The sequence below is a fragment of the Myotis nattereri genome (genome assembly GCF_964212035.1).
Source record: "Myotis nattereri genome assembly, chromosome: 2".
In the NCBI taxonomy this organism is placed as follows: domain Eukaryota; kingdom Metazoa; phylum Chordata; class Mammalia; order Chiroptera; family Vespertilionidae; genus Myotis; species Myotis nattereri.
Window position 1 is genome coordinate 158,020,813 of NC_138076.1, and position 27,666 is coordinate 158,048,478.

The 27,666-nt window shown below is 38.6% G+C and overlaps 1 pseudogene across 1 annotated transcript; it reads left to right on the forward strand.

Moving 5' to 3' along the window:
• On the forward strand, positions 1 to 26,438 carry LOC308513899 (programmed cell death protein 2-like; annotated as a pseudogene). The gene is made up of 2 exons: positions 1 to 79; positions 25,716 to 26,438. The product of its transcript is annotated as a programmed cell death protein 2-like (transcript).
• Positions 26,439 to 27,666: the final 1,228 nt, after the last annotated feature.

A 27,666-nucleotide genomic window follows, 5' to 3' on the forward strand; every position in this document is an offset into this window, starting at 1 on the left:
ATGCAGGCACTACCAACCTCTCAGTTCCTCCCTCCGGGTGGCAGACTCCGAACGTCTGATGGAGAATGGGGAACTGGAGGTGAGTGGCTGCGGACGCGGGCAGCACCGGAGCCCCAATTGCCTCTCTGGTTGTCCCACACACAGAGGGCGACCAGTGGCAGCGGCCAGCCTAGGGACCCTACCTGTGCACAAATTTCTTGCGCAGGCCTCTAGTATATATATATTTAAAAATTTAAACAGATATTCTGTAAGTCCATTCTGTGTCATAGTGGGTGTTTATATCTTATTTACTTTTGTTTGTTGGTTGTTGTTATTTTATTTAATGAACAAGAACCAGAGCATTTGCTGCACTAAATGGGTGACTCATCCACAAGTTCCTTTCATCACTAGTTTCTAATATTGTGTAAAATACCACACTAACCACAACGTTCCTCTGAGAATCCAGACATCTCTAAGTCTACTAGATGACAACACTCTAATTTAGCATCTACGGAGCCCAATTTAGAGTCATGAATTAAAAGAAGGCACTCTGATTCTCAGACTCCAGGAATTTATATTGTCTCTTTTCTTCTTTCTCCCAACTTTTTTCCTCTTTTTCCTACATGCTCTGCAGAGAAAAACCCAGAAGCCCTTTGAAGATAGAGATAAATACAAACAAATTTGAAAAGTCGAAACGACAGATTCTCCTAGTTCTTGGCCAAATCTAGAAGGTAAGCCAAAGTGATAGTGACAAGGTATCACCACTATATTTTTGGGAAAACACTTATCGGACAATGTGAACGGAAGAGATGGATGCGGGGGCATTCAGCACACACTACGTACACTTGCTTTGCTGTCTAAAAGCCATCACTAATATGCAAATGTGTTATGCATAAATCTGAAGCTATTGCAACATCTTATGTTTTAAAACAGATATAGTGATGAATGGGGAAAAAGCATAGTATAGGCTTCCCAATATCACATCTTTTCTACATTCCATTCAGGTTTATACAGTAGAATAATCTTATATTTTTAAAAGTCTAGAAAGGCTCTCCAGATAGCGTGGGCCATTTGTTTCATTAATTCTTGAGCTATCAGAATGGACTAGCGCTGTGTCTCATCAGATATTAGTGGTGAAGTCTCTGAGTTCTGGAATCAGACGACTGGGACTAAATCCAAGCTCTTCTACATGCATAGCGTGCAACTTTGGGCAAGTTACTTCATTACTCCAAGATTCGGTTGCTTATCTATAACATGGAAACAAAGTGCCCTATTATAAAATTATTATGAGTTGAATCTCTCAAGTACAAATACCGTGCCTGGTGTTTAATAATTACACAATAAACATTATTTCTGTAATTTTCTTTGTTCTTTTAATACTTACATTAAAAAAAAACAAAACAGGGAGAAATTCTTTAGCATTTGGGTCAACCAAAATCAAATTGGATAATCAGTTGTGAGCTGACTTTAAGTCACAAAATATTATGGCTATGAAGCCAAAATTCCATTAAGTACAGACTGCATGTTGGTGAAAAAAAGCAGGAGAATTGGTGCCAGGAGAGTATTTTTAGCTCCAGTTTCTCCAATTACCAGCTATGTGACCTTGAGTAAGTCACTTAATCTCTGAGGGTCAGCTTTCTCATGTGTAAAAAGGAATTACACACATACCAGGCATTTATTGTGGGGATTAAAATAGGTCATTCGCATGAAGTTAAATTATGAATGTTAAGTTGAGTAAGGTATTTCCTTCACTTTGGGAGACAATAAGAAACAGAAACAAATCAATCAGTCAAAATCAGCAAGTGCTCAGCAGAAGGCCTTTCCTCTGTGGAGCCTTCCCTGCTTCTACAGTTTTCCCTCCCCAGAGCAATGTTGTTTACTCTGCCTCTTCTGTTACCTTCAGGCGTGTCCTCCTCAATCTGTCTCATACTTGTTTATAAGTCTACAAGTAGCCTGGTGCATGAATTCGTGCACCAGTGGGGTCCTTTGGCCTGGCCTGTGGGATTAGACCAAAACCGGCTCTCCAATATCCCCCAAGGAGTCTCAGTTTGTGAGAGGGTGCAGGCCAGGCCAAGGGACCCCACCAGTGCACGATCAGGGCCAGGGAGGGATGCAAGAGGTTGGCCATCCAGGGAGGGACTATGGGAAGGCTCCAGGGCATGTCCGGCCCATCTCGTTCAGTCCCGATTGGCTGGATCTCAGCAGCAAGCTAACCTACTGGTCAGAGCATCTGCCCCTGGTCAGTGCAAGTCATAGTGACTGGTCAACCAGTTGACTGTCTGTTCCCTGGTGGTCAGTGCATGTCATAGCTAGTGGTTGAGCAGCCTTAACATATCATTAGCATATTATGCTTTAATTGGTTGAATGCACGATCAGACAACCAGACACTTAGCATATTAGGCTTTTATTATATAGGATGGCCTATAGAAATGAAACATGTCTCTTTTGTTTCCATATCTCCAGCAACTAGCACAGAGAATGGTTCTCAGCAAATGATTTTTTAATAACTGATTGAATGTTTAAATGAAAGAATGTATCCTCCTGACATTAAAGATAGGACATATCATTTCTGAGGCTGGGTGGCCAAGAAAAAACAATTCCATGCCACTATTAACTTCACAAGATTGTCTTTTATGTGTATATCTCCAGTTGCATGATTCTTGGTATTGTGATGAGAAATGCTATGCTAATATTCCACGGTCAAGCAGATGTGTCTTTTGTTGGGTAGATAAAGACTGGAGCCTGCTGGTGGAGCTGACGCTGCACAGCCATCTGGAAAGAAAACTTGGAATAATGTAGTGGGGCCAGAAAGTGAGCATTTGCTTCATGAATGTGGCACTCGTACAACTGTTGGAACAAAGCTGGCTGGGAACCAAACCCTGTGCTTGTCTGCCTGTCCTCCTGGAGGAGTTTATATGTCACATCGGCTACAAGAGAGAGGCAAGGGTTTTCAGAGACAAGCAGAAGGGAAGATGGAATGTCATTTAAAATACATTTCTAGGCTCCATCTCAAGTGGAAACCCAGTAACTTTGAGTGGATCCACGCCAACAATGTTTAAACATTTCCATTCGTGATCAGATCACACTCTCATCTCATCTTGGCTTCAGTCACATGTGGGTTGTAGAGGCCTGTACTGCCTAGGAGACCGTAAGCAAAGAACCTGCACTCACACTCAAGTGGAACAGATTTGGGTGGAGGGCGTAGTAAACGTATAAACAATTTATACACTAAAGCATTTAGCAATTCTTGATGAAGGGACAAATCCTTATAGCTCTTTGCCAATAAAATATAGGGTTTCACTGTTTTTAGTAACCATTTGGAAATCTTGGAAAAAATCCTACTTCACAGCTAGACAATATCTCATAATGATTATGAAAAACCCTTAGTATTGATATGTGTCTGAAGTGATTTATATAAATCTCTTCCAAGTATTATCCCTCTGAACTAACAAGACGCAGGTTTTGTAGTGATAGCAGCTAGGAAATTCAAACCAGTTTTTAAAAAATGAAAAAAAAAGGTAATTAAATCAGTCAGACGCAATGTCAGAAAATGAGTTGTAATTTTTCTTTAATACATAATTGACTACGGCTCTTCAAACCCTAACTCTTCCCTGGTTGGCAACACTGAGTCTGTGTAAGCAGCCCACTCTTTGGTAAGCTGGCTTTCCTTGCCCGCAGAGGCCTAGTGGTCTACCCACCTGCCCACCCGTTCCCTTCCAACGTGATATAACCAGTGAAAGGCCCTCGTGTGGGGTGCCGGTCACAGAGTCATGGCTAAATCAAAGACCTATCAAAAATTGTGGTAATAATCTGAAAGTAGGCCCAAAATAAGCATGCCAACTTACTAACCTGGAATATTTTACTGAACTCAAGGCTTCTCAAGATCAAAGACTGGGTCCCAATCACCTTTTTATTCCCAGTACTTAGGGCAGACCCCTACACTAAGTAAAATCTCAAAAGATTTTGTTCAACAGCATGAGACACTGAGTAAAAATTTGGCTATAATAAAAAATATTTCAGCTCAATAGATGCTTTGAAGGCAGAATCAATAGTGGATGAATATTAAATACATTACTCTGTTCTTTAAATTTTTACTCTTAAATACCCTACAACAAATGGATCTTTGCAGTAAGCACACCTAAGGTGAGCAGAAAAGAGATTAAAGGGTAGAAAGAATGAAAAAAAGCTACTTGGGGATGTATAGACGAAGTAAAAGTAGATGTGAAGAGGGAAAAAGTTCCAAGCACTCCCAGGGAGGAAAAAAGTAAGTAGCAGAACTTAGTTTTATCACAAAATCAACCTTATTCATTTATAAAGAATTTCCTAAGGGATTTTTAAAAATAACAATCAATGAAAAGATCTTTAAAGAAGAAAAAAAAAATAAATGAATCACTTTAATTCAATTCAATAAAAGCTTTTCTTTATTTTCTGAGTAATAGATTTTCCTTTTCAGGCCCTCTAAGGCCAGGTCTCTGTAGTCAGCATAAAGTGAAATTGAGCAATTATTTGTTGGATTTTAATTTAAACCGTTGTAGATCAGAATAATTTAGGTCAATTATGATCAAGGATTCATGTCAGCATGATAGCCTCCAGTATTTGAGTTAATGATCCCCTCCCTCAGTGTGGTAGTGAAAAGAACATTCGATAGGAGGTCAGAAGAGGTGGACACTTTTTTTAAATTCACCAGATAACTAGGAATTGTTCATCTCTCTGGGCCTCAGTGTCATCATCTGATCACTGTAGATAATATTTGCACCGTGGAGTTGTTTTAATGAGCAATGAAACACTGTATGTAAATAACTTTGTAAATAAAAGTACTACATAAATATAATTAATTCATTGTGAAAACTCCCTTCACCCTGCATACCATCATACTCTATATAGTTTGCCTACACTTTTCTTTAGTAAGACATTAGAAGAGATATGGCTGGAAAGCAAGTAATTTGCTATCCTATATAATAAAAAGATAACATGCAAATTGACCTTAAGGGCAGAACCCCTAGGAATGACTGGTCACTATGAATCGCACTGACCACCAGAGAGCAGACGCTCAATGCAGGAGCTGCCCCCTGGTGGTCAGTGCACTCCCACAGGGGAAGCTCGGCTCAGCCACAAGCCAGGCTGATGGACTCCTCCCACCCCTCAGTGCATGAATTTTTGTGCACTGGGCTTCTAGTGAAAACATATAAACACATGTATGGGAAAGAAAGAAAACATTTTCCAATGTACATGCATTAATATCAAACAAAGCACTTCTTAGAAAAATAATTTCTTCAATAGTATTCAGATTGTTTTAGGGCATATAAAAACATGTATGATTTAACACATGATAAAAATATATACTTTTTCATTTGTCCCTAATAAGTGATCATGTTTTTTCAATGGGCCTAAATTGTTTGTTTCCATCTTACTAATGCTAAAATTTTATAAAATCAACTTTTTAGTTCAGTATGTTCTAATTCATATACCATAAAAGCGGCTCCTTCAAAAATTGAAAATGCCATTAAGCATTTTATGTGCAATGAGTACTTAGAAATGCATAATGCTTGCTTTTGTTATCATTAGGGATAATAATAGTTTACACTCATGCAAATATTGGCAGCAATATCAGGCCTTGTTTAGAAATTTTGGATTCACTTGAAACCTAACTTAAATAAAACTAGACTGGGTGAATCCACATGAACCAAAACGGCAAATTCTGTGAATTTTCCTCCCAAATTTACAGCACTTTAAATCCTCCTTATGATACTGTTGTAATCAGCTAATTATTATTAATAACAGAAAAGAAGCAAAGAGGAAAGCCAGACATTATAGGCATCATTTGGGCAGCTTCACCAGGAAGTTGCAACTTTGCATTTCCCAAGGAACCACTAGCTTATTCCCTGCAAAACACTGGGGAAAGGGGCCGAACAAAGGGAAGATAGACACATGCCCAATAAAGTGGGGGTAACATAGGAAAGATACTTGCTTGTCAGTCAAACCTGGGAACGGAGATGATTGGTCAAAATGCATATGGCTGCTGCAAGTACACACAAAATTGGGAATACTAATCTCTTAAACAAAGAAGTTCTCTTTCTCTTGTGACTCATGGGGCTCTTTTGCTCTGGCTTCCTTTCATCCGCCCACATGGCCCACAACAGATTGATGGACTGCAGCAGGAAACCCAAATTAATGTAGCCTGATGCTGTATTAGACTGTGCAGCCATGGAAAGGAAATGGACACTGCTCTGATTTTAGCCCTGCTAAAGGCAAAAATAGGACTTCTTTCTTGGTGGAACTGAGGGACATGGGACTTTGGAAACTCAGGGGTTTGATTCCAGAGAAATAAATCTTTCTACACTACTTCATCCTCCCATGCAAGTCTTAAAAATTCTTATTTCTTGGAATATCAGAAAAAATCCACCCTACCCCTATTGGCAGCCAGGACCTCCTATCCAGTAACACCTAGGTGCATATGATTTAAACAACAAAAACATTACCATAGTTGCCAAGAAATTAAAACAATATTTTATTGGTTTTAGTGAGAGAAAGATATTTTATTGTTCTTTTTGCTGCTGTTTGCCTATTTGTTTTTAGTGAGAGATCTATTTAAATTTTCTTTAATTATCATTAAACAAGGTAGCAAAATGGGAATACATGAAAAATAAGCCAGACATTGTTTGGAGACAGTAAAACTATTTTGGTTTTTTTACAACTGAGATATAGAAAGATTCTTGGATAGTAAAAATTACTTCATCATTAAGATGAAAATTATTTACCATTAAGATGAAAAGTTATGATTAAGATAAAAATTATTTTCAGGTTGGCTTTTTAAATGTTTTAAATCTTTTGTTGGAGACGGAAGATGGCGGCGGTATAGGCAGACGCATCCCAGGTCGTGTCCCGGAGCAAATGCAGTGAGCAGCTGAAACTAGTAACATCCACCCCGAATTGGCGAAATTGCTCAACTGGTGAGACGGTTTGCAGCCGGGAAGAGCAGAACTCCCCTGGAAAGGTAAAAAAAACAGGGATTTGGGCAGGAAAGTTTGCCAGACCTCTGAGCCCAGAGAGTCGGAGGGAGACCGCGTGGCAGACAGCCATGTCCCTTGGGACAGGCACAGCCCCTGACGGGGGAAAGGAGAACCGCGGGATTCCTGGCGCCACCTGGGGAATTGAGAGCTGGGTTCTGTGATCACAGAGGACTGAGCCTAAAGGGGGCAGCCTGAAGAGCTGACCAGACCATGCAGTCCCGGTAAGAGAAGAAGCTTACAGAAACCAAGCCTTTCCCGTTTCCGTGGCCGGCGTTTGTTTGTTTGTTTTCACTGAATCCTGTTCATGGGACATTTCGGATACAGACACTCACCTGTGCTGAAGAGAGGGAGAGTGTGCGGAGGAGTGGAATCTGGGGAGAGACTGAAGAGAGAGGGGGGCCGGGAGAGGTGGCAGCGAATTGAGTGCTGAGACACCCCTGAGCCCAGGTCTGGGGCAGCCATTCTCTCTGGAGAGTGAGACTCCTCCCCCCAACCCCCAGGCAAGGAGCACAGCCACACCCAGATTCCACCCTGTATGAGATCAAGGATTAAAATAACCTGATCAGTCCCTGGGAGTTAACAGGGTCTGGCCTATAGAGGGATATTTTCAATTCCAGCAACAACACAGCGCCAGTAACTAACTATTATGCAGCCAGCTCTGGGCAGTGAACTTCCACTGGACAGAGAGGCCCTATAGCCTCAGAGGCCAACCCCAGAACACTGCCACCCAGAGGCTGACCCACAAACTGACTCTTTGCTAAACACAAAATAAGGCAGTCTGGGAAACAAATGCGGATTGCTTTAAAATAAGGACTGTCGTTTACAACACAGAGGAACAGTGTATCGCAGGGAAACTCAACACTCTCCTGAATACCTGGCAGGTCTAAGGCGAGCCACACTGAAGAATAGAAGAATCGAAGGACCTTCACTACTGCAATTTTTTTTTTCTTTTTTCACCTTTTAACTAAGAAACCAATTTTTTCTTTCTTTTCTTTTTTTTCTTCTTTTTTTTTCCTTCTTTTTCCATCACCTGATTTTACCCTTTTAATTACTACCTTCTTATTTTTAACCAGTATTATTACTGCTACCATTTTACCATTTTTTTTAAAGTGCCATTTTATTTTCTCTTTATTTTATTTTGGGATTAGTGTTCTCCATTCTATTTTCATCGTTATATTATTGGTTATTTCTAGTTTGCATTCATCTCCAGGGAGCTGTTTCTGGAATTTGTTGGGATTAATGGCTGTTCTATAGGAGTATTCTCCTCATATAAAAAAGTCTCTTCCCCTCTTCCACTTCATTCTCTCTTTTCGCTCTTTTTTTTTCTTTTCTTTTCTTTTCTTTTCTCGCTTTTATTTCCCCCCCTCCTTTTTCCAAATTTCATTTTTCCACTCCTTTTTTTGGTCCCTACTTTTCTTTTTTTTCCTCTTTTATCTTTTTCTCTTCCTTCTTCCTTATCCCCTAATTCTCTTAATTCAGGTGGTCACCTTTATTTGGGGTTATTAATATCGTGAATATATTTGTGTATAGTGCCTGGTACGTGGTGCCTTGTTGTGTTGTATTTTGTGCCTTTAAATCAACGCAGCAGATCCAAGCAACAGCAACCTCCTGAGCACCACACCCACTGCTGAGGAACAGCCCCTGTACATGAAACCTCGCCCCACCAGCCAGAAGAGCCACCACAGCTGTGAACAGCACCCACCAGAGGAGCTGCTGCCAACTGAAGAGCAGCTGCTACCGCAACCGCCCAAAGAGCAACCACAGACCAAGAAGTCACTGCCACCAAGGGAGCAACCACTGAACGACTCAACGTCTAGTTATGTCAGTGAGATCAAACATGGGTAGACAAAGAAACCCCCAAAGGAAAGAGAAGGAGGACTCTCCAGAAAAGCAGCTAAGTAATACAGAGGCATGCAACATGGCAGAAAAAGAATTCAGAATAAGGGTCCTAGAGTGCATAAACCGAGTGGAGGAAAAAATCGACAACCTCTGCAAGAAGCAAGAAGAAACAGATGAAAAAATCGGTAACATATGGAAGAAGCTAGAAGAAACAGATGAAAAAATCAACAACTTAAGTAAGACCCAAGAAGAAATGAAGAGTGATATAGCTGCAATGAAAAACTCCATTGAAAGTATCAACAGTAGACTAGGAGAAGCGGAGGACCGAATTAGTGAATTAGAAGACAAGGAAGCAAAACACACCCAAAATGTACTGCAATTGGAGAAAAAAATTAAAAGACAGGAGGAGAGCCTAAGGGAGCTTTGGGACAACATGAAACGAAACAACATACGAATAATAGGGGTACCAGAACAACAGAAGGATGAACAAGGATTAGAAAACCTATTAGAAGAAATAATATCAGAAAACTTCCCTGAGGTGGGGAAGAAAAAAGTCACACAAGCCCAGAGAGTCCCAAACAAGGTGAACCCGGAAAGACCCACACCAAGACACATCATAATTACCATGGCAAATGTTCAGGACAAAGAGAGAATCTTACAGGCTGCAAGAGAGAGACGGAAAGTTACATACAAGGGATCTCCCATTAGATTGTCAAATGATTTCTCAACAGAAACACATCAGGCCAGAAAAGAATGGACAGAAATTTACAAAGTGATGCAAAGCAAAGGACTGAATCCAAGAATACTCTATCCAGCAAGGCTATCATTCAAACTTGAAGGGGAAATAAGAAGCTTCACAGACAAAAAAAGGGTAAGGGAGTTTATCACCACCAAGCCAGCAATGCAAGGAATGCTAAAGGGACTGGTATAAAAATAAGAAATAAAAAGCTCAGAAAGAAAACAGCCACACAAAAACAGAAATGGCTACAAACAAGTACCTTTCAATAATAACTTTAAACGTAAACGGACTAAATGCTCCAAACAAAAGACATCGAGTGGCTGAATGGATAAAAAAACATGACCCATACATCTGCTGTCTACAAGAAACCCACCTCATTAGAAGGGACTCACACAGACTGAAAGTGGAAGGATGGAAAAATATCTTTCAGGCAAATGGAAAGGAAAAGAAAGCTGGGGTAGCAATACTTATATCGGACAAAATAGACCTCAAAGTGAAGGCCATAATAAGAGATAAGGAAGGCCACTTCATAATACTAAAGGGATCAATACAACAAGAAGATATAACCCTGGTAAACATATATGCACCCAATGCAGGAGCACCCAAATTCATAAAAAAAAAAACTCCTGGAAGATATCAAAGGAGAGATCGACAACAATACAATCATAGTAGGGGACTTCAATACACCACTGACAACACTGGATAAGCCCTCTAGACAAACAATCAGCAAAAATACAGCAATCCTAAATGACTCACTAGATCAGATGGACTTAATAGACATCTTCAGAACACTTCACCCCAAAGCCAGGGAATATACATTCTACTCAAATGCTCATAAGACATATTGAAAAATAGACCATATATTGGGTCACAAGCAAAGTATCCACAAATTCAAGAAGATTGAAATCATAAAAAGCGTCTTCGCAGACCACGATGGCATAATATTAGAAATAAACTACAATAAAAACAACCCAAAATACTCAAACACCTGGAAGCTGAATAGCATGCTATTAAATATTGATTGGGTTACCAATGAAATCAAAGAAGAAATTCGAAACATCCTGGAAACTAATGACAATGAAAACACAACAATCCAAAACCTATGGGACACAATGAAAGCAGTCCTGAGAGGGAAGTTTATAGCTCTACAGGCCTATCTCAAAAAAACAAGAAAAAATGGTAGTAAATCAGCTAACTCTACAACTCAAAGAATTAGAAAGAGAGCAACAAGAAAACCCCAGAGTGAACAGAAGGAAGGAGATAATAAAGATTAGAGCAGAAATAAATGACATAGAGACCAAAAAAACAATATAGAAAATCAATGAAACCAAGAGCTGGTTCTTTGAAAGGATAAACAAGATTGACAAACCTCTAGCCAGACTCACCAAGAAGCAAAGAGAGAGGACCCAAATAAACAAAATCAGAAACGATAGAGGCGAAATAACAACAGACCCCACAGAAATACAAATGATTGTTAAAAAATACTATGGACAGCTCTACTCCAACAAACTAGACAACCTGGAGGAAATGGACAAATTCCTAGAAAAATACAACATTCCAAAACTCAATCAGGAAGAATCTAAAAATCTCAATAGGCCAATAACTATGGAAGAAATTGAAGCAGTCATCAAAAAGCTTCCAGCAAACAAAAGCCGAGGACCAGACGGCTTCACAGGGGAGTTTTACCAAACATTCAAGGAAGAACTAAAACCTATCCTCTTCAGACTACTACAAAAAATTCAAGAGGAAGGAACACTTCCAAGCTCATTCTATGAAGCCAGCATCACCCTAATACCAAAACCAGGTAAAGACAACACAATGAAAGAGAATTACAGGCCAATATCCCTCATGAACATAGATGCCAAAATCCTCAACAAAATCTTAGCAAATCGGATCCAGCAGTACATCAGAAAGATCATACACCATGACCAAGTAGGATTTATCCCAGGGAAGCAAGGATGGTACAATATCCGCAAATCAATAAATGTGATACATCACATAAACAAATTGAAAGAAAAAAACCACATGGTCATATCAATTGATGCAGAAAAAGCATTTGACAAAATTCAACACCCATTTTTGATAAAAGCTCTCAGCAAGGTGGGAGTAGAAGGATCATACCTCAACATAATAAAAGCCATATATGACAGGCCCACAGCCAACATCATACTCAATGGACAAAAACTAGCACCATTTCCCCTAAGAACAGGAACAAGACAGGGATGCCCCCTCTCACCACTCCTGTTCAACATAGTACTGGAAGTGTTAGCCATTGCAATTCGGCAAGAAGAAGAAATAAAAGGCATCCAAATTGGAAAAGAGGAAGTAAAACTGTTCTTATTTGCAGACGACATGATATTATACATAGAAAACCCTAGAGACTCCATCAAAAAGCTACTAGACTTAATACATGAATTTGGCAATGTAGCAGGATGCAAAATTAACCCCAAGAAATCTGAGGCATTTCTATACACCAATAGTGAACTTTCAGAAAGAGAGATTATAAAAACAACCTCGTTTACCATCGCACCAAAAAAATTAAGCTACCTAGGAATAAACTTAACTAAAGAGGTAAAAGACCTCTACTCAGAAAACTACAGGACGCTGAAAAAAGATATAGAGGAAGACATAAACAGATGGAAGAACATTCCGTGTTCATGGATTGGTAGAATCAACATCATTAAAATGTCCATACTACCCAAAGCAATCTAAGTTCATCTGGAATAAAAAAAGACCCCGAATAGCTGCAACAATCCTGAAAAAGAACAAAGTAGTTGGGATCTCAATACCAGATATCAAGTTGTATTACAAAGCCACTGTTCTCAAAACTGCCTGGTACTGGCACAAGAATAGGCATATAGATCAATGGAATAGAATAGAGAGCCCAGAAATCGGCCCGAACCAATATGCTCAATTAATATTTGACAAAGGAGGCAAGAACATACAATGGAGCCAAGATAGTCTCTTCAATAAATGGTGTTGGGAAAATTGGACAGATATATGCAAGAAAATGAAACTAGACCACCAACTTACACCATACACAAAAATAAACTCAAAATGGATAAAGAACTTAAATGTATGACAGGAAACCATAAAAATTCTAGAAGAATCCAAAGGCAACAAAATCTCAGACATATGCCGAAGCAATTTCTTCACTGATACAGCTCCTAGGGCACTTGAAACTAAAGAGAAAATGAACAAATGGGACTACATCAAAATAAAAAGCTTCTGTACAGCAAAAGAAACCATCAACAAAACAACGAGAAAACCCACTGTGTGGGAAAACATATTTGCCAATGTCATATCTGATAAGGGCCTAATCTCCAAAATTTATAGGGAACTCATACAACTCAACAAAAGGAAGATAAACAATCCAATCAAAAAAATGGGCAAAGGACCTAAATAGACACCTTTCAAAAGAGGACATTCAGAAAGCCAAGAGACATATGAAAACATGCTCAAAGTCACTAATCATCTGAGAGATGCAAATCAAAACGACAATGAGGTACCATCTCACACCTGTCAGACTGGCTTTCATCAACAAATCAACAAACGACAAGTGCTGGAGAGGATGTGGAGAAAAAGGAACACTTGTGCACTGCTGGTGGGAATGCAGACTGGTGCAGCCACTATGGAAGACAGTATGGAGTTTCCTTAAAAAACTGAAAATGGAACTCCCATTTGACCCTGTGATCCCACTTCTAGGAATATATCCCAAGAAACCAGAAACACCAATCAGAAAGGATATATGCACCCCTATGTTCATAGCAGCACAATTCACCATAGCTAAGATCTGGAAACAGCCTAAGTGCCCATCAGTAGATGAATGGATTAGAAAACAGTGGTACATCTACACGATGGAATACTATGCTGCTCTAAAAAGAAAGGAACTCTTACCATTTGCAACGTCATGGATGGAACTGGAGAGCATTATGCTAAGTGAAATAAGCCAGTCAATGAAGGAAAAATACCACATGATCTCACTCATTCATCGACAATAAATACCATTATAAACTTATGAACAATAATAGATACAGAGGCAGAGCTGCCTCAAACAGATTGTCAAACTGCAGCGGGAAGGCCGGGGAGGGTTGGGGGGGCAGGAGGTAGGGGGGTAAGAGATCAACTAAAGGACTTGTATGCATGCATATAAGCATAACCAATGGACATAAGACACTGGGGGATAGGGGAGGCTAGGGGACTGTCTAGGGCGGGGGGATAAAATGGACACATATGTAATACCCTTTGTAATACTTTAAGCAATAAATTAAAAAAAAAAATCTTTTGTTTTGGTTTTCTCTTCCTGTATTGGTATATAGCCAAATAAGAAACTATGACTTCTGTGGATGCAATAATAATACCAATCTTCTACACTGGGTTTGGCTTCTAAAACATTTCAGTTTTGGCTTCAAAAACACATTATACAATACAATGAAATTTTTTTAAATTAGAAATTCAATATAGACCCTTTGCTTATTTTTAGAAAATGAAAATATATTAAAATATACATATTATTCTATCTCAATCAATTTGGAGTTACATGATTTTACTTTAAAAAAATAAAAAGAAAGGTAATTCTTTAAAAAGAATAGAAATTTCTCTTTTATTATGAATTTAGAGGACTCAGAGATCCTGTATATCAGCAGTTTAGTTTTACTCATGAGATACTTTTCTAGCTATTAGCTCTGAGAGCCCAGTTCTGCTGAATCATCATTTTAGTGATTTTTAAATTCTATTATGGCTGCTCTTGAGTACTCAGAAACTTAAATTGAATATAAAGAAAAACTATTTTTAAAAAAACTCTTTAAGTGTACTTAGGAAATATATTTTAAAATAATTTTCAATAGTTTTACAAGAAATGTTTATGTATGCCATCCTTTAAGAAAAGACATACAACTATTGAATATTTCTTCTGTTCTATGAATGGAAAATGTATACAATGGCATACATGAGTATTTCTAGTATACTCACAATTATTAATATATTTCTTTATAATGTAAAATAGTTGGTTAAAATTATTCTCTTTTAGTCCAAAACAATAATTTGAGAAGATATATTCACTCATTATTACTGGGCTAGTTCTGAGTCTTGGCTGCCCTGCCCTGGCATGGTTTGACCTCCAGGCTCTTGACTCACACAAGAAAGAATTCATGAATGAGTCAAAGTGCGAGCTAAAGCAATTTCTATTTAGGTAGAGAAAGAGAGGGTTCTTGGAGACAGGATCAGGGGTTGAGCCCAGGACTGGCTGCTGTCTGGCCCCCCTGGCTGCAAGTCTCACAGCACCCCACTTGAAATAAGTGAAAGTACACATCTGAGTGGACGTAGTGAACTAGGGACTGAGTTGTGTGCCACTATCATTCAGTTTTGGGGATTTTCTATGGTTCCAAGGGTGGGTGGGTTGTTTCTCAACTTTGTGGTTCCAAATTCTGACTTTGGTTAGGAGAGGGTTTTGTTTCTAATAGGGTGTCTTCCAGAAGTGTCATAGCGTTCATTCCCCTCATCCCCCTTCTACTTGTGGTGTCAGTTTTCATTACAATGATGACATAATGAGCTTTGGGGCTAGTCTCTGGTCACTTTTCCTCTACCTTGGATTAATGTAGTTTTAGTCAGTTCTCGTTGTTGCCTTCTGCTACCACCACAGGCACTTCCTGCCATTGACTGTTTCCCTTTGATCCTGCATGAAGGTGAAGGCTGTAGTGAGGGGACCTAGCAGCTTATTGGCCTGTGATATCCACTTCGACTTCCTCATTCCACTTGTCAGGAGCTTTCCCTAAGAGTTTCTATCCTGCCTCTCTATGTTCATTGCAGCATTACTTACAATAGCCAAGATATTAAAGCAATCTCAGTGTCCACCAATAGACAAGTGGATAAAGAACATGTGGAATATATATATATATATATATATATATATATATATATATATATACACAATGGAATATTACTAGCTATTCAAAAGAGTGAAATATTGCTATTTGCAACAACATGGATGGGCCTAGAAGGTGCTGTACTAAGTGAAATAAGTCAGTTACAAATACCATACCATATGATTTCATTTATATGTGGAATCTAATAAGTAAATAAATAAATGAACAAACAAAACAGAAACAAATTCATAGATACAGAGACAAAGTGATGGTCACTAGACAGTAGGTAGAAGTGGGAGGATAGATGAAAAAAGGTAAAAGGGATTAATAAGAACAAATTGCCAGTTATAAAAATAGTCACGGAGATGTAAAGTCCAATATAGGAAATATAGTCAATAATACTATAATAACTATGTATAATGTCAGATGGATACTAGACATACTGGGGTGATCACTTTTTGACGTTAAACACACACACACACATACAGTATTTTAGTGGGTATAAAATAATCTGTTTTTTTGTTGTTGTTTTCTTTGTATTCACACACTTTATTTAACAAGTTATCTATTAAGGAAAATCTGTTAGGTTATTTCCAATATTTATTATAAACAATACTGTGATGAATACCTTTGTGCTTATAGTTTTACATACTTGGGCAATCATCCCTTTAAAATAAATATATTTTAGTGGGTTCCCTGGGTCTAATGGTATTAACCAGTAGGGAGAGGTCCTTGTCTCCACATGTTGCTAGCGGGAGTGGAATCCTAGCAATATCCTGAGTAAAAGCATTTTCTGAGGCTCACACAGGAGGATGAAATGCTGTAGAAAGCTTTATTTCTGTGGAATTACATCCCTGAGTTTCCAAGATCCATTCCCCCTTTTCCTGCCAATGAAGAAGTGTAGCTGTGGATTCAATAAGGCTAGAATCAGAGTCAGTGCCAGAGTTTCCATTCCATATTGGAGCAGTGTCCAATGCAGCCTCAGGCTAGCTCAGCAGTCCATCAGTACATTGCATGTGGGTCCGCAAGGAAGCGTGAATGAGAGAGCCCCATGAGCCAAGAGCCAAGAGCAACAAGAGAATTTCTTTGTTTAGGGGATTATGTGTTACCAAATGTTCATGGGCTTGCCGTGGCCATGCTGATCCTGGCCAGTGATCTCTGTTCTCACATGTGACTAGCAGACACCTTCCCTAGTCACTTCAATTTCACTGCACGTGTGTCTATTTCCCCTTTGTTGGACACCTTCCCCTTGTGATCTGGGGGGTGGGAATATGGGTTGGTGGTTCCCTAGGGACTGTGAAATTGCAGCTTCCTGGTGAAGCTGCCCAAACGATATGCCTATAATGTCTGGCCTTCCCTTTGCTCCTTTCCTATTAATAATAACTAGCTAATTACACTGGTATCAATGGCATGTTCATTTTACACTTATTCTCTAAGCAACAATAATTATGTGTTTCGCTTCGATCATATAATTTGAAAAAATGGCTGCTGAGATTGATAGTAATATGAAGAAATTTGATTTTTTAAAATATTGGAAGTCAAATGTGTCAACATTTAGAAAATGTGCTTATATCCACAAACCATTGTTTTCTAAATGACCAACGCACAATGTTATATTATCAAACATACATAAATGATCCATTTAAAGTACAAGATAAATACATTTAAAAGGAACGCTTTGAAAAGTTCATTGGTATATTTCCAGATTCCACATTGCCAGTAACCTTCAAGAAACTACCATTTGTCAACCAAGGCATAATATAAAGAACATGCAAAGTTATATTAAAGGGCTCTTTAATATTCTTTTTTGTTCTAACTATATCTCTGTGTGCGGTTAGATTTTTTTTTTAATGTACTCCAACTAAAAGAACTGAAATTAATTGAAAGTGGGAGCAGACAAGAGAATCCAGCTGTCTTCTATCAAGCCAAACATTAATGAAATTTGCAAAATTGTAAAATAATGTTGCTCTTCCTCTAAGCATTTTATTTTGAGAAAATATAATCATTTTGTTAAAAATGAGCAGGTGTCTATGTTAAAAGGTGATTGATTTATTCTTGGTATTAAAAATAAATAAACAAATATACATTTTAATTTCTTAGTTTTAATGTATATGCTAAATATCAATAGATAAAACCCATATAAATTAAACTTTTCATGGGTCCTCAATTTTTAAGAACATTATAAGATTCTGAGACTAAAATGTTTACAAATACCTGACCTAATCAATACAAAATTACTCAAAGGTGCACACCCCTTAAGGATCTGATAATCATTAAAGAGTCCAACAGACAACTCCCAGCCCTCATCTGAAAGACATCCAGTAGTCTCTTTCTCCCATTTCCAAATCTCGGACAATTTTTTCCTGACAGTAGTTATGTAAAGAGATCACATTTTATTATTTAATTCAGTACTTAAGAGATTGAAAATGTGTGTTGGTGTGATACCATTGTAATTAAGTTTTTAATAATAGGAAATGAACAAAGGCAAGGCCAGACATTATAGGAATGTTCCCTGCAAAACACTGGGGGAGGAATCCAACCAAGGGAAAATAGACACATACTCAGTAACGTTGGGATGACATAGGGGCGGTACTTGTCTGTCAGTCACACCCGGGGACAGAGATGGTTGGCCAGGATGGGTGTGGCCACTTGCAGAAATTTGGAATTTATAATCCCCTGAGCAAAGAAGTCCACTGTCTAGTTCCTCTTGGAGCATTGTGCTTCACTCCTCATCTGCGGGGCCCTTTCGCTCCTGCTTCCTTGAATTCACTTGTGTGGCCCATACACAATGTACTAATGGACTGCAGCTAGCCTACTGCTGCACTGGACCCTACTCCAATATGGAAAGAAAACGCTGTACACTGGCTCTGATTTTAGCCCTACTGCTACGCTTCTGTGACTGGACTAAGGGAAATGGGGCTTTGGAAACCTGGGAGTGTAATTCCACAGAAATAGAGCTTTCTACCATATCCCATCCTTCCGTGCGAGTCTCAGAAAATTCCTTTTCTCGGAATATGCAAGGACTCCACCCCCAGCAGCAGCATCCAGTAGGGAAGAGGACACCCCCCACCCCTACCCCCCCCGCCCCCCCCACACATACACACACACACACACACACACACTCACACGCACACTTCACCCAGTAACAGGATCTTGCCTGCTTTAAATTACTAATTTACTTTATATGACTACATAGGCAGGATGAGAATTCTGATATACGTTTTTACACAATAAACGACAGAACCCACAAAGGAGCAACAAAATTTTTAATTTCCTCACGTCCCAAAGCTCAAAGCACTAGGTTATCAATTATTGTGTTCTTAGAGCAAGGCCTGAATGACTAAGAGTTGGGAGGAGAGCCAGCAAATGTATCCATGATAGACTTTTTAGAGGAAATAAGCAGAAATGAGAAGAAAAAAAAACCCCTCTGTCCCTCTTGACAAATGGAGGACATCTGGTCACTTTAATGAAGCATATGGACACTGACATTAGCTGAGGGTTCCTTCTGTTGTTCTTACAGAGACACTACAAATCAAGAGACTACAATTTCTTATTTTAAAACAGGAAAAAATGGGTTCTATTTGTGCTATAAAGTCCATGTAGACTGAAGGTATACATCTGACTTTTAGCAAAAGTCTACCATATTTATATGTCTGGAGTTTATGTTTTATGACAGGTTTGTATCCCAAGTTATGAGAGTATGGGTCCCATAGGCCGCAGTAGCAGGGCACCTAAAAACAAAGGGGAGAAAGGCATATCCCTTAAGACTCATTAGTGTCACAAGGGGTAGAGAAAGCAGGCCATACAAGAGAGTAAGGTAAAAAGCCAGTCATTTAAATCTTAAAATTAAACCTGAAGTTGAGCAATCAATCTTTGGTAAAATGTATAATCAAATGCAAGCTACATAAGATTAAAGTAAGGGAAAATTATTTCTTTGACACTTCATTTGGGTAAAACTTGAGGAGTTATTGAATAATTAAGATGTTCACCCTTCCTACAAGTAACAAACTACTTGAAAAAAAAATACATCTGGGGACTCAATAGGGACCCACAGGGGATGTTTAGGATTCTTTTAGTTCTTCTCCACTGGTGACCCAAGGGTACCTCAAGGGAAATAGACTTAGAAAAATAACTAAAAATGTCACTTTATTCAAGAAAGGCATCCCTGTCTTTTTTACTAAATGTCTTTACCTTAGAGCAACCTCCGCCGTTTGTTTTTCACACATACCTTGAATTATAAATAGTGACCTAATTTGAAATTGTCAGAGCTGAGGTGGCTAGTGAGCACAGACAAAAAAACTCCTGTCTGAGGCTAACCAAAACAAAGAGCACATGCAGGTTTGCCAGAGGGATGAAAAAATTCAATTCAGTCTGTGTTTTCTCAGGTGCTGTTAGTGAAAAGCTCTCTCTCTCTCTCTCTCTCTCTCTCTCTCTCTCTCTCTCTCTCTCTCCCCCTCCCCACCCCTTCCTGCTCCCTTCTTTCTCCCTCTCTTGTCTTTCTTCTAGTTTATGTAGAATGATAAATAAGATAAGAAAGGACCTATTGTTTTCCCATGGCCCCATTTCCCTCATGCCCCTCTACCAGCATTAGCACAAAGAGAGAATTATAAACCAAAAAAGTTGGCAGTTCCTGCCTAATTTATGTGAGCTATTTTAAAATGTGAGAGTCAGAAGAAAAATCTCATTCCTGAACAGCCTTGGAATGATCTTGAGGGAAGTGCACACACACACACACACAGGCACACACATGCTTTGGAGAGCCACAATTTTAATCTAGTCAAATTATATGCTAAATTGGGAAATTTATCCTTACAAGTGAAAATTACAGTTCCAGAGAAAAACATTCATATACATACACTTAACATGAACTTTGATATTTTCAGTACAACATCAACAGACAGACATCTTTGATAATTGACAACTGCTTTGTGCAAAATATTAACTCTTCTTTCTCTCCCCAACTCCTTCCTTAAGAAACAATTTAAATTATTTAGATAATAACAAGTTAATGTTTTAAACATGAGACTGGCAGGACTTTCTAAAAAATTAATCTGAAAGATCATTTTAGTTTACATTAAAAGCTAATTGTAGTAAAAATTCAAAGTGCAGTTTTTTTCTGGTCCTATCCTTCCATTATTAATTTTAATGAATCTAAATTCACAAGATTATATCTGCAATATTCAATGAGGCCAAAGCAAGCCAGCTGCCCTCTGCAACTGTTATTGGAGAAAAATGGGCCTCTGGGGAGTGGGATTCTTGGGGTACCACTGGAATAAGCATTTCCAGAGGCACCCAGGGGAGGATGAGATATGGTAGAAAGCTTTATTTCCGGGGAATTATACCCCTGGGTTTCCAAAGTCCCATTTCCCTTAGTCCAATCATAAAAGAAGTGTAGCTGGTGTTTCTTAAAGGTAGAAGCAAAACCAGTGTCCAGAGCTTGCTTTCTGTGTTGGAGCCGGTCCAGTTCAGCATCAGGCTAGTTGCAGTCCAACAGTCCATTGTGTGTGAGGTGCCCATGAGCATGGGCCATGTGGGTGAATGCAGGGAAGCAGGAGCAAAAGAATCCCGAAAGCTCTGCGCCACAGGAATCCCAAGAGAACCAAGAGAGCAAACTTCTTAGTTCAGGGAATTAAGTCCCAAGAGCCCAAGTGAGTAAACGCCTTTATTTAGGGGATTGTGTATTCCCAAATGTTTGCATGCTTGCAGTGGGCATGCCCTTCTGGCCATTCTTAGGTGTGATTTACAGCAAGCACCTTCCTAGTCCCCCCAAGTTCACTGAGCATGCATCTGTCTTCCCTCTTTCCTTTGTTGGACCCCTGGGGAATGTAAAGTAGTTTCCTGGTGAAGCTGCCCAAATGACATGCCTAAAATGCCTGGCCTTTCCTTTGCTCCTTTCCTATTATTAATAACTAGCTAATTACAATGGTATCCCAAATAGCTACCCATTTCCTCACTTGATGTGAGCTATAAAAACTTAGTGATATGTTTAAGTTTGTATATGTAACAAACTTGCTCAAACGCTAGAAATACAGAAACTATTCCAAAGGAAAAAAAATTAAAATAGTTCAAAATAATGGCATATTAACTTCTTTTCTAATGTTTTATTCTGTCTAACATGTTCCTCACCCCAGAATAATATATCATCCTCTTAATTTTTATATCAGTTTTTGTATTATTGGATATTTTTAAAAATTCTATATAGGTTTCTTCTTTAGATGTTAGTAAAAACTATACCTAGTTTTAATAAGGTAAAAAAATCGTAAGCAAATTTTTATACCTGAATTTCAGTGAAAAGAGAAAGTGCTAATTTAAAAATAGACATATTAAAATATTTGTTTAGTCTTAGCTGGGTGGCTTCAGTTGTTTTAGCGTCATTCTATACACTAAAAGGTTGCAGGTTCGACTCCTGGTCAGCGTTTGATCCCCAGTTAGGGGTGATTAAAGGTGACAACTGATAGATGTTTCTCTTTCCCCTCAATGTCTCTATCTCTCTCTCTCACACACACTATTTTTCTCTCTCCCTTCCTCTCTCTAAAAATCAATGAAAACATCCTCAGGTGAGGATTAAAAATATGCTTGTTTAGATTACACTAAATTACTAGTAGAAAGCTGACATAAATTAACTGATTCTTAAAGGGATTGTGTGGACTACCTTGTGTTGTTAACAGAAGACACTTATCAGCCGACACTTATTACCTAGTAGCCCCACCGCTGTGCTCCCAGTTCCAGCTACAGCTGCAGAGGTTGCTATTTCAAGCCTTAGGACTATCAGGGATATTCCCAGGCCAAGTCTCAGATTGGAACAAAATTACAAATTGCCTCCCTAGACTTTGAATCTCCATATTTTAAAATGAGTCATGTCCCTTCATTTAACCGCCAAAAAAAGGGCAAATTTGTCAATAGTTCCAAGATCTTTAGAGATAGTGTATGAATAGAGGTTGTGATAATTTTGTCCAAGGCCTTGATCCTTACATACATCTTAACAATATATGGCAATGTTTTCCTTTGAAGAAAAATGCTTGGGAAACTGAAATCTGTTGGTTTGGAAGTTGTATACCTGAAGCTTTGCTACTAAATAAATATGTTGTGGGCTGCGCCAGGTATTTTTAAACTTTACCTTTCTGACTATAAAAATTAATCATAGTGTTTCTCTATATTTTATGGGGAATTTGTTGGGATTAAGTTTTATAAGTTATATAAAACACTTGAAGCAAACTAAACAAATGCCATCATATAAAATATAAGAACTACCTGAACTGGCAGTGCTGACCAAATTCTTATGCATAAGTTTTGTAAAGTTGGTGAACTTTTTGCGCCATTAAATTCATGCACTAGTCCTTGGCCTATCTGTGACACCATTTATCTCTTTTTCTTTTTCAAGACAGTGTCATTAATGATCTGACCATTTAAGGATTCTTGAGTTTTTAGATGGACTCTAACATTGCCTCTTTAAAGAAAGTGTATGTTTTACAATTTTTTAAATCTAAAAAAATTGGTGTAATGTACCTCTCATAATTAGTGTTGTAAAAATATTATTTTACAGTTAGATGATACTTAAATACAATATTTATTAGGTCACAGTGAAGGCTGGTTTATTTTAGGCAAAAGGTATATTGCTTGCAAAATAAATACATTATCCATAGCTTTAGTGTTGACAAAAAGTAAATAGGTGGGACTGAATTCATTGTTGAAAGAAGACCTTTTAATATCCTTTAAGTACATGAAGTAGTTCGAACTCTTTATGCAACTGTACATGACAGCGAGTTTCTTGAAGAACTAGGCTGTTGTGGATTTATTTGCCTTGTGCAGGTTGGGTGGACTGTCCATTATCTGTAAGGCTGGAGCAAGAATCCCTTTTGGTGAGTTTGTGAAAACTCCTCTGACCAAATTATTATTGGGTTAACTATATCCTACCATCTGTATTCTTTGAGAACTGACTAAAAATCAGGGCTGCTCATATGAAATGAATATTTATTTATGAGAAAATAAGAACTTATTTTAAAATATTTACATTGCGAAATGTCCTGGTATGATTTTCTGATTTTCACTCTTGTTTCTTTTCTATAACTTGTCAAAGCTCTTCTGTTTTGTTGCTTTATATCTGACAGTCCTTACCAATCCTCACACTTGAGTGTAAGGATTGATTTATATCATAAACTTTAAGATATAATCAACTTTAAGATACAATGTGACCAGAATTTAATTTTTTATAATCCCTTGATTGAAACTGAAAGGCACAAAATCTCCTTCAATGTACCTGAGGTGGAGCATTTATTAAAGGAGCTTGACTAAGAACAAGTACCAATACCTTTTTAAAAATATATATTTTTATTGATTACAGAGAAGAAGGGAGAGGGAGAGAAAGATAGAAACATCAATGATGAGAGAGAATCATTGATCGGCTGCCTCCTGCATGCCCCCCACTAGGGACTGAGCCCGCAACCCAGGCATGTGCCCTTTACTGGAATCGAACTGGGGACCCTTCAGTCCGCAGGCCTACGCTCTATTCACTGAGCCAGACCAGCTAGGGCACCAATACCTTTTAAATGTCTCAGACCCTTTGATTTTCCAATCATTCTATGTTCATAGCTAGGCTCCTGTCTTAGTAAACTGGGAGGTGAGGTTAGGCTGGATTGATGTTCTATTTAATTTAATTTAATTTAATTTAATTTAATTTAATTTAATTTAAATATGTATCTTAATGTTGGTAGAGACTATATGGAGGCTAACAGTTAAGATAATCAATAATGCCAATTACATTACCTCCTAGATTCATTTTTTGTGTCAATATTAGCTGAGAAGAACATGACTCGTTTATTCTGGTTGCTGTTGGGGGTGGGGTCTTTGAAATATCCTGAGAAAAGGAATTTTCTGAGACTTCCACAGGAGGATGCAATATAGTAGAAACCTTTATTTCCATGGAATTACACCCCTTGGTTTCCAAAGTCCCATTTCCTTTAGTCCAGTCATAGAAGTGCAGCTGGGGTTTCAGTAGGGCTAAAATCAGAGCCAGTGTCCAGAGTTTCCTTTCCATGTTGGAGCTGGGTCCAGCACAGCATCTGGTTAGTTGCAGTCCATTAGTCCATTGCACATGGGGGTCTACATGGCCATGGGCTACATGGGAGGACGCCAGGAAGCCAAGCCTGGGCCATGAGTCAAACATGCCAAGAGGAACTAAGAGAGCCAACATCTTTGTTCAGGGGATTAAGTATTCCAAATCTTCATGCGCTTGCAGTAGTTATGCCCATTCTGGCTAGTGATCTCTGTTCCCAAGTGTGACTGACAAAAAAGTATTGTCCCCTGTATTATTCCAACTTTACTGGGCACATGTCTAATCTCCCTTTGTTGGATCCCTGGGGAGTATAAAGTTGCAGCTTCCCGGTGAAGCTGGCCAAATGACATGCTTATAATATCTGGCCTTCCCTTTGCTCCTTTTCTATTATTAATAACTAGTTAATTATAATGCTTTCATCCCTGTTTCACACTTGCAGCTTCTGGACTATAATAGACTTGATGAAAACATTTTATGAAGATCGGTATATTTGCCTTGAGAATAACAGAAACAGGGAAATGACCTCCATATGCCTCAGTTCAAGGTAGGGTTCAATACAGTCCAAGATGACCAATAACTAATATTGACTTTTGAGTCCCCATGAAAAAATTAAATTTTGCTGTGAGAAAAGACCAAGTAAAGCAGGTGCATGTGTTTTAACAAATAATATAAAAATATAAAAACAAAAGGTTGTTGGGGTATAATTAAAGAACAATAAATTCCACATAGAGTACAATTTGATGAGATTTTGCATATGGGTTCACCCCTGATACTATCGCCACACCAATAAAACACATATTTCTATCACCTCCAACTTTCCTCTAGCCCTTTGTAGCCCCTCCCTCATGCGGTAACTTTCTGTTGCCATAGCTTAGTTTGAAGTTTACATAATTTTATATAAATACAAAAACATGGTAGACACTGTTTTATTGCTTGCATTTTTCACTCATTGAGATTCATCCATGTTGTTGAGTGTATTGATAATTTTTCATTTTTATCGATGAGTAGTGTTCCCTTGTATAGATAGATACACCAAAATTTGTTTAATCCTTCCCAAGTGCCTAATAAAACTAAAGATCCCAGATGCCCAACTTTCGCCTTCCAGCGAGGGTGGTGCATCTTTCGAGTGCACTCTGGGCACCATGGCAGCCCCAGCTGCAAGGGGGTGGGGCTGGGCTTGGCAGAGGTGGCACCTGGAGTGGTGGCTGTGCAGTGAGCAGTTCCCCAACAAGTTTTTAGAAATCAGCTACCCAGGGAAAATGACTTTTACTCATAAGAGATGCCTCCTGAGGATCCTCTCCCAGAGTCAAGATGAATCCTGTGCTTCCAGATCAACTCTGGGGCTCATCTCTGCAAGGTTTGCGGCTGTCTAAGCTCCAAAACATCCAATCACGAGGTGCATTACAGCAGTAAGGAGCACCAGACTGGAGATCGGGACATACACAGGCTTGCACGCAGATAATTTGGACAACACAATCCCAGACCACAGCTTCCCATTAGTTGACATCATCATGGAAACAGAAGATGAGATTGCACCTGAAATTTCAGAAAAAAAAGATGAATCTGAGATTATAGGGGGCGTTTTGAAGCACTTGAGGTAGAATTGGATTCCATGGCAAAACATGAAACCAGAGGAGTTAAAATTTTCCAGAAGTTTAAAATGAAAATAGCCCTGAAACCAGAAGAGATTTTCAGATATGGCAGAGGAATTTCCCCCATTGGAATTTCTGGCAAAAACATAACTCAAGGAAAGGATATTCCAGATTGCTCCTGTGGTGCCAAGAGGATATTTGAATTCCAGGCCGTGCCTCAGCTGCTCCACTGCCTAAAGGCCGACAGCTTGGGCAGGAGTGTTGAGTGGGGCACCTGCCCATCTGCACCTGTGCTGAGGGCTGCGGCCTGGGCGCCGGCTACACACGGGGATTTGGAAGCAAGATGTAACAGATACATCTTAAAGACAACATCACAGAGACTTCAAAATGCTCATTATCTCTTCGACCTTGCAATTCCACTTTCAGGGCTCCGTCCTAAGAAATTGATTATACCAGGCAGAGAGGTACAAAGATGTTTTAGGCATTGTTTACAATATCTAAATATTGGTGAAACAAAATGTCCGGTAACATGGAATTACAGGAATGTGGGTGTATCTATCAAGCAGAAGGCTATGCAGTTTTCATGGTACAGAACTGTATGCACATTAAATAAGGTGCAGATCTAAATAGACGCCAAGATACCATTGTATATGGTATTCATAGTATGATCATATATTTTTAAGTATTTGTATACATGTATGTGCACAGAAGTAAATCTGGAAAGATACATACTAGGTGGTTAACTATGAATGGTGGGGCTAGTTAAAATGTTCTTTTTATTTGTAAGTATATTCAATGAAAATGGGTTATGTGCCTAATTAAATAAAAAATATTTTAAAAAATAGAACTGCCATGAACATTCATCTCTAATTTTTCAATATGTTTTATTTCATTTTGGCAAATACCTATGAGTGAAATGGCTGAGTTGTATGTCAGATGGATGTTTAACATTATTAAAAAAAAAACAAAAACCCATCTAACTTTTCAAAAGTGGTTTAGCATTTTGCATTTTCATCAGAACTGTATAAAAGTTGCAGTTCTTCCAAAATACTTGGTATTTAGCCAATCTAATTTAGTGGCAGCTAAAATCTCTGTTCAATATTTTCAGCTACATAGCTGTTGCTTTCCATTAGCTCCTTGGAGTTTTTGTTGTTGTTGTTGTTGTTTTGTTTTTTGTTTTTTTTTACGAGAGCAGAGGGAAGGGAGGAAGGGGAGAGAGAGAAAGAGAAACATGGATGTGAGAGAGACACATCGATCGGTTGCCTCCTGCAATGTTCCTGACTGGGACCTATAACTGAGTCTGCAGGTCAACGTTCTAACCACTGAGCAACCGGCCAGGGCAAAGATGATTCTTTTAACAGCTATATAAGATTTAAAATTTTGCACTGATATATTAATACTTAAAACTATCTAGAGTAAGCTATAGCCATTAATCTGCATTTTAAGAGTAAAATTTTTGGCATTTATAGGTAAAACTTTTATAGGTGCTGGAAAAAAATAAGGGTTGTAAAAGAGTAAAGATAACGTTTTCTATGTATTTCATTAAATTATAGCTCAACTAGCCCTCGAAAATATTTTTTTGCTCAATTTT